Below are 13638 nucleotides of genomic sequence, written 5' to 3' on the forward strand. Positions count from 1 at the left end.
ATGACCAAGTAGGCTTCATCCCAGGCATGCATGGTTCACTCAACATACAGAAATCCATCAATATAATCCACCATATACACAAACAAAGGAGTAAAAACACATTATCATCTCCTTAGATGCAGAACAAGCATTTGATTAAAATCTAACACCCATTCATATTTAAAGTCTTGGAGAAATCAGGGATACAAGACACATAGTGAAGCATAGTAAAGACAATATACAGCAAGCCTATAGCCAACATCAAAATAATAGAGGGAAACTTAGATCAATCCTGCTGAAATCAGGGATAAGGCAAGGCTTCCCACTCTCTCTGTATCTCTTCAACATATATACTACTTGAAGACCTAGCTAGAGCAATAAGACAACTAAAGGAGATGAAAGGGATTCAGTTTGGAAAGTAAGAAGTCAAATATCACTATTTGCAGATGATACAAAGTATACATGAGTGATGCTGAAAATATAATCAGAGAACTCCTTCACCTGATAAACACCTTCAGCAAAGTAGCTGGATACAAAACCAACTCAAAAAATCAGTAGCCTTCCAGTATACAAAAGACAAAAGGGCTAAGAGAGAAATTAGGGAACCCACACCATTCCCGATAGCCCACTAGTTCCATAAAGTACCTTGGTATAACTCTAACCAAGCAATTGAAGGACATATTTGAACAAAAGTTCAAGTCTCTGAAGAAAGAAATTGAAAAAGATATCAGAAGATGGAAAGATCTCCCATTCTCATGGATTGGTAGGATTAACATAGTGAAAATTACATATTTTTGAGGTCATCAAGAATCTATAGAAAATAAAACCTATAACTGAAAAATGAATGTTAAGCACCTCAGTCCCCATGTGGGTCCTTTACTAAAGGGACAGGTGGCTGTCTCTGACATGGACTCTGTTGTGGAATCCTTGATCACTTCCTCTAGGTGGGGTGGCCTTGTCTGTCTACAGAGGAAAAATATTCAGCCAATCCTCATGAGACTGTATAGGCTGAGGTCACTTGTTAGTGAAGGAGGGTTCCCCCCTTCCCCGAGGCCTGGGGAAGGCATAGGGAGGAGAAGGAGGGAGTGTGGGACCAGGATGAGATAAGGGATGGGACTGTGACCAAGATGTAAAGTGTATAAGTTTTAATAAATTAAAATAAAAAACGAATGAATATAATACCTTAATCTATCAGAGGTTTTATACATTTTTTTCAAATATCTCACTTGCAAGGGGAGCTAGAATCGACAGAGGTAGTGGCTGAGGAGAGGGAACAAGGTAAGAGAGGGCACACACTTAGAGAGTTAATAAGGGGGAGGGGGAGGTCAGACCTGGTGAGAGCAAGGCTAAGAGGTCAGAAGTCATATAAAGAAAAGAAAACAGAGTGTGGGAGTATTTCTGTGACAAGATGCTGATCTAACTCAGGGTAGATCCCTGAGAGGATATGAGGGGAATTCAACCAGTGACTCCTAGTAGCAGAGGCCATAAAGACACCTTCTAACTAGACTATTCTTCCACAGGGTGAAGGGAACTCCAACTCACCTACAAAAACTTCAACCCCAAATTTACCCTGTGTACAAGATATGCATGTGTAAAGATAGAGCACAGACTGACAGAATGACCAACCAATGCCTAGCCCAACCAAAGACCTACTCTCTGGTAGAGTGCCAACCCCTGACACTATGAATAATGGTCTGCTAAACTTGCAGTCAGGAGCCAAACATAGTTGTCCTTTGAGAGACTCTACCCAGCAGTGCCTCAAAACAGATGCTGAAACTCACAGCCAAACATTGACCAATGAAAGAGAAAAGGACATAGAGTTGACAGGAACTCCACAAGAAAACCAACAGAGCCAAATAACTAGGGATCAGAAGGGCTTGCTGAGACTGAAGCAACAACCAAGAACCATATGTTAACAAGACCTAGGCACCCTACAAAGATGTAGTAGATGGGCAGCTTAAGCTTCAAGTGAATACTCTAGTAAGTGAAGGGGGGACTGCATAGGAAAAGGACTCACCTGCCAACTTTTTGATCACTTTCTTCTGACAGAACTGCATACTAGGCCACAAGGGAAGATAACATGCTCAATCCTTGTGCAACTTGATGAACTGGGGTGGATGGGAAAGGGAGAACCCCTTTTCTGAGGAATAGGTGAAGGGGAAGGGAGAGAGAGGAAACATGGGACTGGGAGGGGTGGGGCATAGGGCTACCACTAGGATGTAAAGTAAATAAAAATACATTTTTCAAAATTAATCATAATTTTCACAATTGAAATAAGTCAGGGAGATAGATTATTATCAACTGTCAAGTATTTCAGAGATATTATAAATGTTGCAATTAAATAAGGTCATATTAATGAAAGAATATATGAAAATATGTGTGGAAGAAAATTTTGTCTCCAATAGAAAAGTTATATCCATTGGTCCAATATCAAGAACTTTAATGCACTTACTTTGTCCTTCTTATAATTATTGCTGGAATGTGAAGTACTCATTTTGTAAGAGGCACTAAGGACATAAGATCAAAATGACCTGTAAATAAGTAGTTATACACTGGATTTCATTGCAATTTTCACTTGCTTTTCTCCTTTGAAAACAGTTTTAATATTTTTTTTCTGATCGCTCTGAAGAGTTAAGTTTTGAATAAATTTGAGCTTTGAATTTTAGTTTTTATCTAGATTCTGAAAATCTGTAAATTAAAAAGGAACATAAACTGATATGTAGCTTAAATACATCAGAAAAAAAACACGTTAAAGTTAATTAGGACCAAAACACAGCTTTTTATCCCTACTTAAATAGATGAAAATAAAGTTTTAGATCATAACCCTTATCTTGGTAAATTGGCCTAATATGTATCTAGGGGGTATGATTTTTCATGCTGAGATTTCTAGGATTCTTAGATAGATAAGCAGGCATGCTGGGATTTGCAGCTAACTCTGAGTGGCTGCTTTTTTTTTACCTTTCACCAATAATGTGAACATCTGTAATCATAACAGCAAGATGCTGGCCTGAGTCTTCTGGATGTCGTCCAGCAAAGACCTCTATGGGCAACGTTTGGATAGGCTCACATAAGGAGAATGGACAGTTATTGTTGAGTGTATGGGAGGAAGAAAATTCTGATTTTTGTGAAACAAAATTGTCAATCCTACATAATAAACTTGAATGTGAAGTAAACAAACTTTCCATAAAATATGACATGCAGATACTTAAGCCTGCACCTCATAGAATGAATTATATTCAGAAAAAAACATTAGAATAATTTTAACAATTCATTACTATATAGAAACAAAATGACTTTAAATTAAAACAGAAGCTTAGAGTCTAATCACTTCAAAGTGCTTTCCAAGATACTGTGATGTATAGACTCATAATTGATAAACATAACACGACTGCATTTGTGTTTAAGAGCACAGATTTTCTCATGTGGTAGGAATGGAGGGAAAAACAAAGTTAATTATAACAAAGGATGAAAATGAGAAGATGTTTTAAAATATAAAGAAATAAAGGAAATGAAAGGAAGAATATATAAATAATATGGAGAAAAAAATAATTTTATTTTGTATATTTTGTTTATGTTCACACTGGCACATATTTTTCACATTATGCCTGCATTGTTCAGTTTCTTATTAGATTGTCTACAGAGTGATGTTGATTATGCCTTTAATAAAAAAAAGGACAAAATGTCTATTTTGAGAACATTCCCATTTAGACTTTCACAATTTTCTCAAATCATAGTCATAGGCTTTAAGTATGTCTGATAAAGCAAATTTAGTTTAACAATCAAACAGAGAAATCTGGTAGACTAAAAGTAAAATATATGTTATTTAATAATGTATATTTTCCATTTTCTATAGACCTAGAAACAATGGTTTCTATTCTGAGTGCAGTTAGAATAGATATGGATAACCACAAATTACTAGATCCCTTAACCTAGGCAGTTTTATTATTCTCTTCAATAAGTCTACCTAAAATCAGAAAGCACAGTTTTAAGGTATAGTCTTTCATCCTTTAGATTATGCTCTAGATTCTGGGGTTTTATGAAATATATATATATATATATATATATTTACAGTGTACCTTATATAAAATAATATGACGATTAGAAAAGGTATACATATACAACCCTATTCTAGCTCTCATTAGCTCTTTGACCAGAGAAATAACACTTTAAAATTGCAATAATAAGAGATGTTTTGAGGTATTGCCAGTAACGTTAAAGTTGAATAACATAAAATTGCCATAGTGCATCTTGAAAAAAAAATATGTGGTACATATATATGGGGCATTGCTTTCATTCTTAAAACTATTCTTTATTCATTAACTCAGATTAATAGGTTTGCCCTTAGTTCAAAGAGTGCTTCTCAAATCCATTATGTTTTTGAAGACAGTAGTGATGGCAGCACACAAAGCAGCACACACATGTGTGTAAAACAGAAGTAATAATCATTGCTTTGAGATAATCTTTAATACTTCCAATGGCTTCAGTTCCTTTATCACTCAAAATGATTGCAACATATGATAACAAAAACCCAAATGAACTCAAACCCATTGATATGCCCACTTATATTTAACTGAACATTTTTATTAAGAACACTATAGCCACATTCAGTTTGAAGACTTAAGACAATGAAACTCAATCAGTTTCTCACAATAGTACAATTTCAGGAAAGCAACAAGATTTTATTCATAATGAGACATTAAGTAGTTAAAGCAAATTTATTTCTTAGAAATTCAAAGAGAAATTCTCCTTGCAATGGGCAAAGAGACAGCTGGTTGGTGGTGTTGTTCTTATCACTCAGAGGCAGAGAAGATGTCAGTCCTTTGTTTATCCTAGCTTGAAGCCAGGCTTGGTGGTTAAAGCTGTTTTATGCCTAGGACACATAAAAACTAAACCAAACCACACCAATTAAAATCCACGCAGCACAGCACAGGAGTAGGAAGACAGACAGAGACCTGTTTTCCACCGTGCTACTCAGTGCAGGCAGGAAAAGATACCAACAGACCTCCCTTGTGCCACACAATACAAACAGATCATACACACAGAGAACCTCATCTAGCACCATACAACACAGTGCAAGCAAGCTTTAGACACCCAGTTATTGGAGGATGTCACTCTATTGGAAGTTTTGGCTTCTTTGTATGTTGTGTAAGTATGCTTTTTTTTTTTTTTTTAAATCCCAAGTGTGAGATTTTAATTGGGCTATAGTTTGTCCAGAACTGTTAATTGTCTTGTTTGGAGCATGACTTTTTCCAGCTGGTAATGGCCTTCAACATGCAGGAGGAAGAGGGACATGGTCTAGACCTGTGAGTGTATAAATATGAGGACCAAGCAAAGTGGTATTCTGGAGTGGCATTCTGTGTGACAATCGGTGTTACTATGTGGCACGTAGCAGTTTGGGAAGAACAGAGATGGTGTGGTGATTTGGAGAAGACAGATAGAAAGAAACTCTTTGACAGAAAAGTTTTGGGTAGCAAAGGCAAGGGGAAACCTGCTAGCTGCATCTGCAATTGGCGGAGAATGTTATAGAGCCCTAGAAGAACCCCTTAACTCTAAATAGCAGGGAGAAGTAAATGGGTCTGAGAATCCTCTAACCACTAATCTTTTATCTCTCCAAATTAAGGTTTGGGGTTTGGTGCAAGAGAGGTAGAGGCCTAAGCACCACAAATAAAGTTTTAAAAAAGAACACTACAGGTAGCATTCCTCTACATGTCACCCAGTTGGCCAGACTGTAGCTGGAACAACCACTATATATGAATGTGTGATAGACTGATGGGAAAGAAATAAAAGTAGAGCACCTTCAGCATTATAAAGAGAGATGAAACTAGAGACTTGAGAGTAAAGAGGAATAGCCTGTTATGAGTGACCAGCCCAGGCACCTGGGTCCATGGTGAGGTCTCAGCCCAAGCTGAAGCTGAAAGCAATGTCTGGGTCTGTGACTACGCAATGGCAGGAGTGGGTGTCTATGTCTGTGGCTCATATCACCAATAGAGAACTTAGAGACGACCCTGATCAGAACAGACATCAGAGACAATAAGGATTTTCAAGAGTGGTAGGGAACTGGCCCTGCCCCTTAATAGCTACAGTGCTCTGGAGTGCTGGCCCCATTTCTCACTAGAGGCAACAATCAGAAGAGAGGAGCTTGCACCTCACCTAGGCAGGACAGTGGAGCTGGTCCTGGTGCCTCAAGTATGGGTGAGCTGCCCCAAGTGTGTCAGTTTGGGAGAGCTAACCCTGCTACTCATTTTATGTGGAGTGGGACAGGCACAGAGGTGACCAGCCTTGCTACATAACACCTCTGACAGTCTGCAAAGCTGCCCACAGAGTCATGAGCATGGAAGAGCTGTACTTTACTTACCCCTCACCAGCTGCATCATTTCAGGGTAACACGCCCTGTAACTTGCATGGACAGCACAGCAGAGCTGACCTGGAGGTAGAGGCACAGATGAGCTGGTCCCACAGATGAGCGTGGAAATCTGGCCCTGATGATACTTGTCTGCTGTGAGGTAACATGGGAGTGGGGATGATATCCTCATCCCCTCACTCTTCACCACCATGACAGTTGTGAGAGTTGGCCCTGGAGTCATGAAGTCAGTAACGCTGGCCCTGCCCCTGACCAGCTACAGCACTCAAGAGAGAGGGCCATGTACCTCTCTTGAATTTCACAGTAGAGCTGGCCCGAATAGAAGAGGCACAAGTGAGCCAGCACCAAAAGTGAGAATGAAGGCCCTGCTACTGGTCTGCCCTGAGGTGGGTCGGATGTCAGCGTGATGCTTCTCCTCTTCCCTTGCCACCTGCAGTAGATGGGATTCTTGGCATTAAAGGCAAGAGAGCAGCAGAGCTAGCCATGCCCCCTCACTGACTGTAGCACTAAGAAGAGTGGGACTTGAATCCCTCCTCCATGGGAAGGGGGAGAGAGCCATGAGCCTGACAATGAAGCTCAAAGGACAGAGAGAAGTTCACTTCTGCTGCTTATGCCTGAGCAGGACCAGGTAGGCAAGGAATTGGCAGGGAGGACTCTAAGACAGATTTTTCTGAGGTCCTGCAGTCCTCCTCAGGAAGGCAGATGAGGAGGCTCAGGGGTCAGCATGCAGCTCACCTTGCTGCCTATGCCCAGGAAGACCTGGAAAGTAGGGGACTGCTGGGGCAGGATTGGGTTGTCTAAAACAGATGTTCCTAAGGCTGTGCAGGCCTCCTTGGGAAAGAGAAAATATTTTGCCATGCATTTAGAAATAAACAAAGACACTGTTACTGTTAGGTCAGCTGAAGGAAGACCCCAGACTCATGTAATATGTAAACTCAAAGAACATTTATTATTCAGAGAAAACCAGCATGCTGCTGACAATCACTAATAAAAAAAAAAATGGTGGCTTCCACAAGGGAAGTTCACAAGCCTCTTTTAAAGCCAGAAAGAGGAATTTCTACTGTAGCTCCATGACCTCAACTGGGATTGGCTAGAGCCCATTGTAGCTATGTGACTTAGGACTAGCAGGTTCATATAGAGGCTATGTGACTCAGATTGGAACTGGCTGGTGTCTTGGAATTAAGTCCTCTCATTCTCCCTAGTAGGATTCCATTTTGAATCCTTGAGATGGGTCCAAGAGCTGCTATTGCTGCTTAAAAATCATTAATTGAGCAGTACAAATACATTCTTTAACAAATTTAACTAATGCCTTCATTGTGCAGGGGCTTCAAGTGAAAGCAAGCAATAAGAGGACAATGGGCCCGGCAAGAGCCTAGACCGGGGGGACCAGTTCAATATAAATTTATACCGATTTTGAGATTGCTCTGTTTATGTTTTTCTTTCATGAAGCCTTTTGCTGAGCAATGTCATGGATTCTTTGACCACCCCAGAATGATCTACATTGAAACAATATTCCTCAGGCTTCACAGAGCCTGTTGGAGGAGCAGCAAGTACAGATCTCTTCTATTTTGCAGAACTACTTCTGCCTGTGATGAGAGAGGAGTCCTGGAAATGGGTGATTGATCTTACTGCTCCAAATCTGCACCTATAGCTGACCATAGGGGTTTATAATTTTTATCCTGCAGAAACAGTACTGAAGTTTCAGTAACTATGACCCTTCCCAGACCTAGGCCCAGGAGGGATTTATGATGGTCTCACATTTTGCTTATCCAGTATGTGAATATAGATGGTAAAAGAACCCCTCCTTTGTGTAGTAAGCTACTCTAAGGACTAACTGTACCAAGACACAAAAATTTTTAGTATCGTTTAAGACCTGAGTATGCACACAGGGAGTAAGGCCAGTGGTGCAAGCCCACTAAGCATTCTCTGGTGAGTTAAATAACAGTTCCTGTTGCCATCTGAGTTTCATTGCAGATATGGGAATAACTTTGGGGGAGGGGAGGTTTCCAACACAGAGACCATTTCCTGTCACAAGCTGTAGGGTTAGTTTTCCCTTTTCTGATTGTTGCCATCTTTATGTCAGGGTATCAGAGAATATAGAGCGGTTTCCCATAATGGGAATTCCCCCATAATAGGGTGGCTTGACATATAGGCATAGCTAGCAGGTCTCAGTAAGGTCTGGCCTAGAGGTATTTAAGATTTCATAGACAGCCTCTAAGAGTTCTAAAGATCCTGAATTAAGGAGTGGATTTTCATTTAGGATGGGGCTTGGCCTGGATTCTGCAGTTGTTAGCTCTTGCCCTGGGGTAGATCTGAGCTTAAACTGGCATCAGTTCTTAGCTAGTTTAGATAGTTCTTTGTTTGGACCTAAGGGCTGACTTGGCTCAAGCCCAGGAGTTTGGCTAGTAAATTTGATGTTGAATAAAAACCCAGGGTTCCTAGAAAGCACTGCATACCCATAGTCCCTAGGTTGTGCCCTATTTCCAGTATCAGGGAACTTAATGATGGTGCAATGTTCATTACCATTATGATATCCATGCCTGCAGGAACCTGGTCTCACTGTGATAGGGTTGGTGGTCACAGGTGGTTTCTACCATACGTGTCCAGTAAACACATAACTCCAGGAGGCATGGGAATAGAAGCTTGCCCCCTCCATCCCCTGCATGTAAGCTGTTGTTTAGTTAAACCAGGTCCTGGGCAGAGGTAAAATCTCCCTGTGTGATTCCCCCAATTCCCATTTGGGGTTAGGTTCAAAGGGGGTTTCAAAGTTTATTTCTAAATCAGGAATCCAGGTCCCTATGGGTACAATTTGAGAAGTCTGATTGAGAATTTCACTGGTCCCAACACTGGTGATTGTCCAGGTGAAACTGAGAAGCTGGCATGGGGAAGAGGCAGCTGGAGAGACAGGGCATTAAACAAGCAGGATTAGGAAGGTTGAAGTTATAGCTTCATCATGTCCTTGGGGTATAGTGTAATTTTCCATCCATGGTGAATTGTTGATGAGTCTAGAAGGCATTCTCATTGGCACTTGAACAGTTGGTATGTTTCCTGTCCAGACAGCATGATGTGAGAGTGATGTATCCAGGTCCAGATTCTGTCCACCTTCACTGTATGGTGAGGATCACTGTGTATGGTCTCTTCCAGCAAAGCTCTAAGTCTTGTGACTATGTCTCTTAATCCAGACCTTGTCACCTGGTGACATTTTGGACAAAGCTGCTTCCATCTGAGAAGAGTAACTAATACAAATCCAGCCAAGTGATATCAGTCAGGAGATTTTGGACATGTTGCAGAACAATGGTTGACAGCAGAACAATGCTTGACAGCTGCCTCTGGGTTTGGCAGGAGGGTGGCAGACTTGAGCTCTGATGATTGGTTGTAGCAAATTGAGGGGGGTGTCAAAAGCAACAACTGATAATGAGCTAACCAGGCATTGGATAGCCAGGGGTTGGGTGGTTTCTTCAATATTCCCTTTATGGCATGAGGGGGTAGTTATGACTAGTTCATGTACCATAGTAATTTTGTCTGCATTGTTAACCAGTAGGGTAATGGCTGTCACAATGCAAAGGCATGATAGCCATTCTTTTGCCATAGGATCCAGCTGCTTAGATAGATATGCAGCTGGCCTATTCCAGGGACCAAGGCCTGAGTTAAGACCCCTTGGGCAAGTCCTTTACTTTCATGCACACACAAATGGAAAGATTTATAAATGTCTGGTATGGCTAGGGCCAGTGCATCAAGTAAGGCCTTTTCAAGCCTTTCAAAAGATTTGTCCATTTCAGGTGTTTAATCCAAAGTGCCCTCCTGCCCTCTATGGGACTTATAGAGCCTTTTGGCAATATCTGTGAATCCCAGCACCCAGAGTCTACAGAAGCCTGCTGACCCTAAAATCCCACATACCTGTCTTCTCCTGGAGGGAGTTGGTATACTCAGGATAATTTCTTTCTGGAGTTGGGACCACACCCATTGTCCCCCTGAGTATGTGACCAAAGTATGTTACCTATTGTTGGTAAAGTTAAGACTTTTTGGCAAACACTTAATAACCCAGTTGGGCCATTTCTTGTAAGAGGTATGTGGTAGCTTGTCAGCAGATTTCTGAGTATGGAACAGTCACAAGGAGATCATCTACATACTTCCAAATGCTGACATTTGGGTGGGTACACATGTACTCATCGAGGTCTTTGTGTAGTACTTCATCAAAGATGGTAGGAGAGTTTCTTGAATTCCTGTGGTAGCCTGGCCCAGGTCAGCTGTCCATTAAAACTCCATTCTAGATCATGCCATTTAAAGGTGAACAGGGCCTGTCTTATTGGGGCCCATGACAGGCTAGAGGAGACATTCATAAGATCTAACACCATATACACACTCATTCAGGTGGCAGGCTGCATAGCGCAGCATAGGGTTTGACACTGTGGGGTGGATATCTTCCACCTTTTTGTTGACTTCCCTTAAGTCCTGCACCAGTCTGTAATAATTAGTGTGGCTTCTTCACAGGCAACATAGAAGTGCTCCAAGCCAACTGGCAGGGGACTAGGACCTTTTGCCTCCAGAGGCGATTGATGTGGGGCATAATACCCACCCTGGCCTCCCAAGGGGTACTATATTCCCTGATCCTGACAGGAAGGGCACTGACCCACAGCTGTACTGTAATAGATGGTTGATGTTTGGACAGTCCTGCAGAGTTAGTCACAGCCCATACCTTGGGAATTGTCATCTTCAGTTCCAGTAAGAAGGTGTCTGGACATAGGTCCATTGGTGGTGGAGTGTACAGGTTATATGCATCTTCCAGATCCAGGGTCAAGACATGTATTTAGCCCTTTTTGTCTAGGACCTGTATGCCCTTAGGTCCAAAGTGGATTTAGGCCCCCATCTTAGTCAAGAGCTCAAATCCTAGGAGAGGATAAAGGAATCCTGTTATGACCATGAATTAGTGGGTTACCTGTCCCATTCCTAAGTCTACTTGTCTTCAGGGTTTGGTGCCTGTGGCACACTAAACCCAAGTCTTTTATCTGAGAGCAGTACCATTGGTTGTTTTAAGACAGAATGTTGAGATCCTGTGTCCTCCAGAAACTTTACCGGCTTCTCTTCCACCTTTAGTATTACCCAGGACTCATGGAGGTTTGAGACCTGATGTTCTCAGTCACGGAGTATCTCCAATTTAGAGACCTTGGGCTTATTGGCCTCATCCCTTTGAGGATACTTTTTTTGCCCAATAACCCCCGTTCTTGTGGTAGTAGCATTGCTACTTCTGTACAGGGAAGAGACCACTTATCTTTGTCTCTCCCATAGGACAGACTCTTTAGTTCTTTTGTGTCAAGACAAGTCACAATAAACCTCAAGCAGTATCTTTGTCAGTCTCAGTTTCTGTCTTTCCTCCAGAGTTACTCTCTTGTTGTATACATTTCTCACTATTGCAACCTTTGTTCACTTGCAAATTCATCTAGTCATTGGAACTTTTATCCAGTGTCTGGGCAGCTTGATTGACAAAGTCCATATTGAAAGCTGATTGATGTTCTTGAGCAGTTGGGTCAAAGAGAATATAGGTCTGGTAAGCTTTCAGCAATCTTTACAGGTAAAGCTTTGGATGCTCATCTTTTCTCTGGACTAATTGCTTAAATTTAGACAAATTTAATGGCTGCCTAGTGGCTTCTCAGACCCCCCCCACCATGATAATCTGGTGATAGACTCTCAGCCTCACCTTACCTGTTTCCATATTGTGGTCCCAATAGGGGCAGGTGAGTGGAAAGGCTGCTTCAATGTCAGCCTGGACCTGGGTGAGTACTCTTTTGGAACCCGAAGCCAATTTCTGGGCAGCCATCAGAATACGATCCCTCTCTTCTGTTGTGAAGAGGATCTGTAACAACTGTACGAAATCAAACCAGGTGGGCTGGTGAGGGGAACATGACAGAATCTAAGAAATCAATAAGTTTATTCAGCTTCTCTGAGAATGTGGGTTTCTGCATCTTCCAATAAAAAATTCATTAGCAAATCAATGATACAAATTGTTAGCAAAGGGCAGATGAGTCATGTACTTTCTCTTGTCATCATGAGGGGATCATATAGTCATCATCGGAAGATCCAGGGTGGCCTCCACCTCCACCTGATGGGTCTTTATGGCCCTAGTATGTGGCAAACTCCCCACTGGCCCTGCTTGGATGGATGCTTCTTCCTTCCTCCTGCAGCAGCAGCCTCCCCAGGAGCAACAGGGGCAAGTGCTGGAGCAGGCGTGGGGCATAAGGCAGAGAGTAGAAATTGTCCTCCTCCAGTGCTGAAAAAGAAAGTAAGGAAGGTTAGAACAGCAGTGCCTCCCATACTGGGAAGATGGAGGGCATAAGGGTTAGGAAAGTTTTGAGCCAAAATGGAAAGGGGGGGGGCACTCCACAAAGTATTGCCAGTTGGTGATGTGATGTAATCCCCTTGATTGGGATGTCCTGGATTTTCATAAATCAGAGCCTTAACCTTGTAAATGGTAGACAGGTGGAAAGTTCCCTCTTCCTGCCATTCTATTTTGAACTCAGGCCACTCATTCTTGTAAAAGGTAGTTAGTTTGCCAGAATGGATGAAGAGGCCTGAATTCTCACATTCTGGAAGAAATGTTTGTAGTGGCCTAGAACTAAGCTCAAGGGTGTAGATGATGTTTGACCCATCACTCTAACAATTAATCTAGGAAAGTCCACAATAAGATAATGACAACTATGACACAAGAGGATGTTTCCAGAAAAACAAAAACAGCACACAAAAGCAGAGACTCTGGGCCTTGATCTCCATTCATGAGAGGAAAAAAAAAAAAAAAAACCAACCAACCAAACAAACAAACAAAAAACCAAAACAAAACAAAAAACCTTAGGCTGGTAGAAAACTAAACAAGAATCTTCTAATTCTCACTTAATCTGAGGGTCCAAAAACACTCCCCGGGGATTGGGAATGTCTTCCTACACTCCTGCCATTGGACTACCTGTGTATCTGCCAAGTACTTTTTAGCCTCCAGACTGTGGCTTGAGTGATTTCCAGAACACGAAAACACTAGATCAGACAGAGAGACATTGGACCAGACAGAGGGGGCCCTGAAAACTTACAGATTGTTCAGGAATAATAAAAATGTCTCCTCAAATTCACTACTACCTAGGGTTGGGGTCCCCAGCAAACCCCATAGGGCCACCAATGTGAAGTTAGAGAATCCCTAAAGGAAGGCCTCAGGATCAAGTAGTATGTGAAAGTAAAGAACATTTATTGTGCAGAGAAAACCATCATGCTGGGGTTGATCACTAATACCAAAATTGCAATGACAGGAAGAGGAGCTC

General features: G+C 41.7%; 1 non-coding gene across 1 annotated transcript; it reads left to right on the top strand.

Moving 5' to 3' along the window:
* Positions 1 to 4721: 4721 nt before the first annotated feature.
* LOC132651558 (small nucleolar RNA SNORA48) lies at positions 4722 to 4862 on the top strand. Its single transcript, XR_009589167.1, has one exon. It is a non-coding gene; the product is annotated as a small nucleolar RNA SNORA48 (small nucleolar RNA).
* The last annotated feature ends 8776 nt before the right edge of the window (positions 4863 to 13638 follow it).

The sequence above is a fragment of the Meriones unguiculatus genome (genome assembly GCF_030254825.1).
Source record: "Meriones unguiculatus strain TT.TT164.6M chromosome X unlocalized genomic scaffold, Bangor_MerUng_6.1 ChrX_unordered_Scaffold_31, whole genome shotgun sequence".
Taxonomy (NCBI): Eukaryota; Metazoa; Chordata; class Mammalia; order Rodentia; family Muridae; genus Meriones; species Meriones unguiculatus.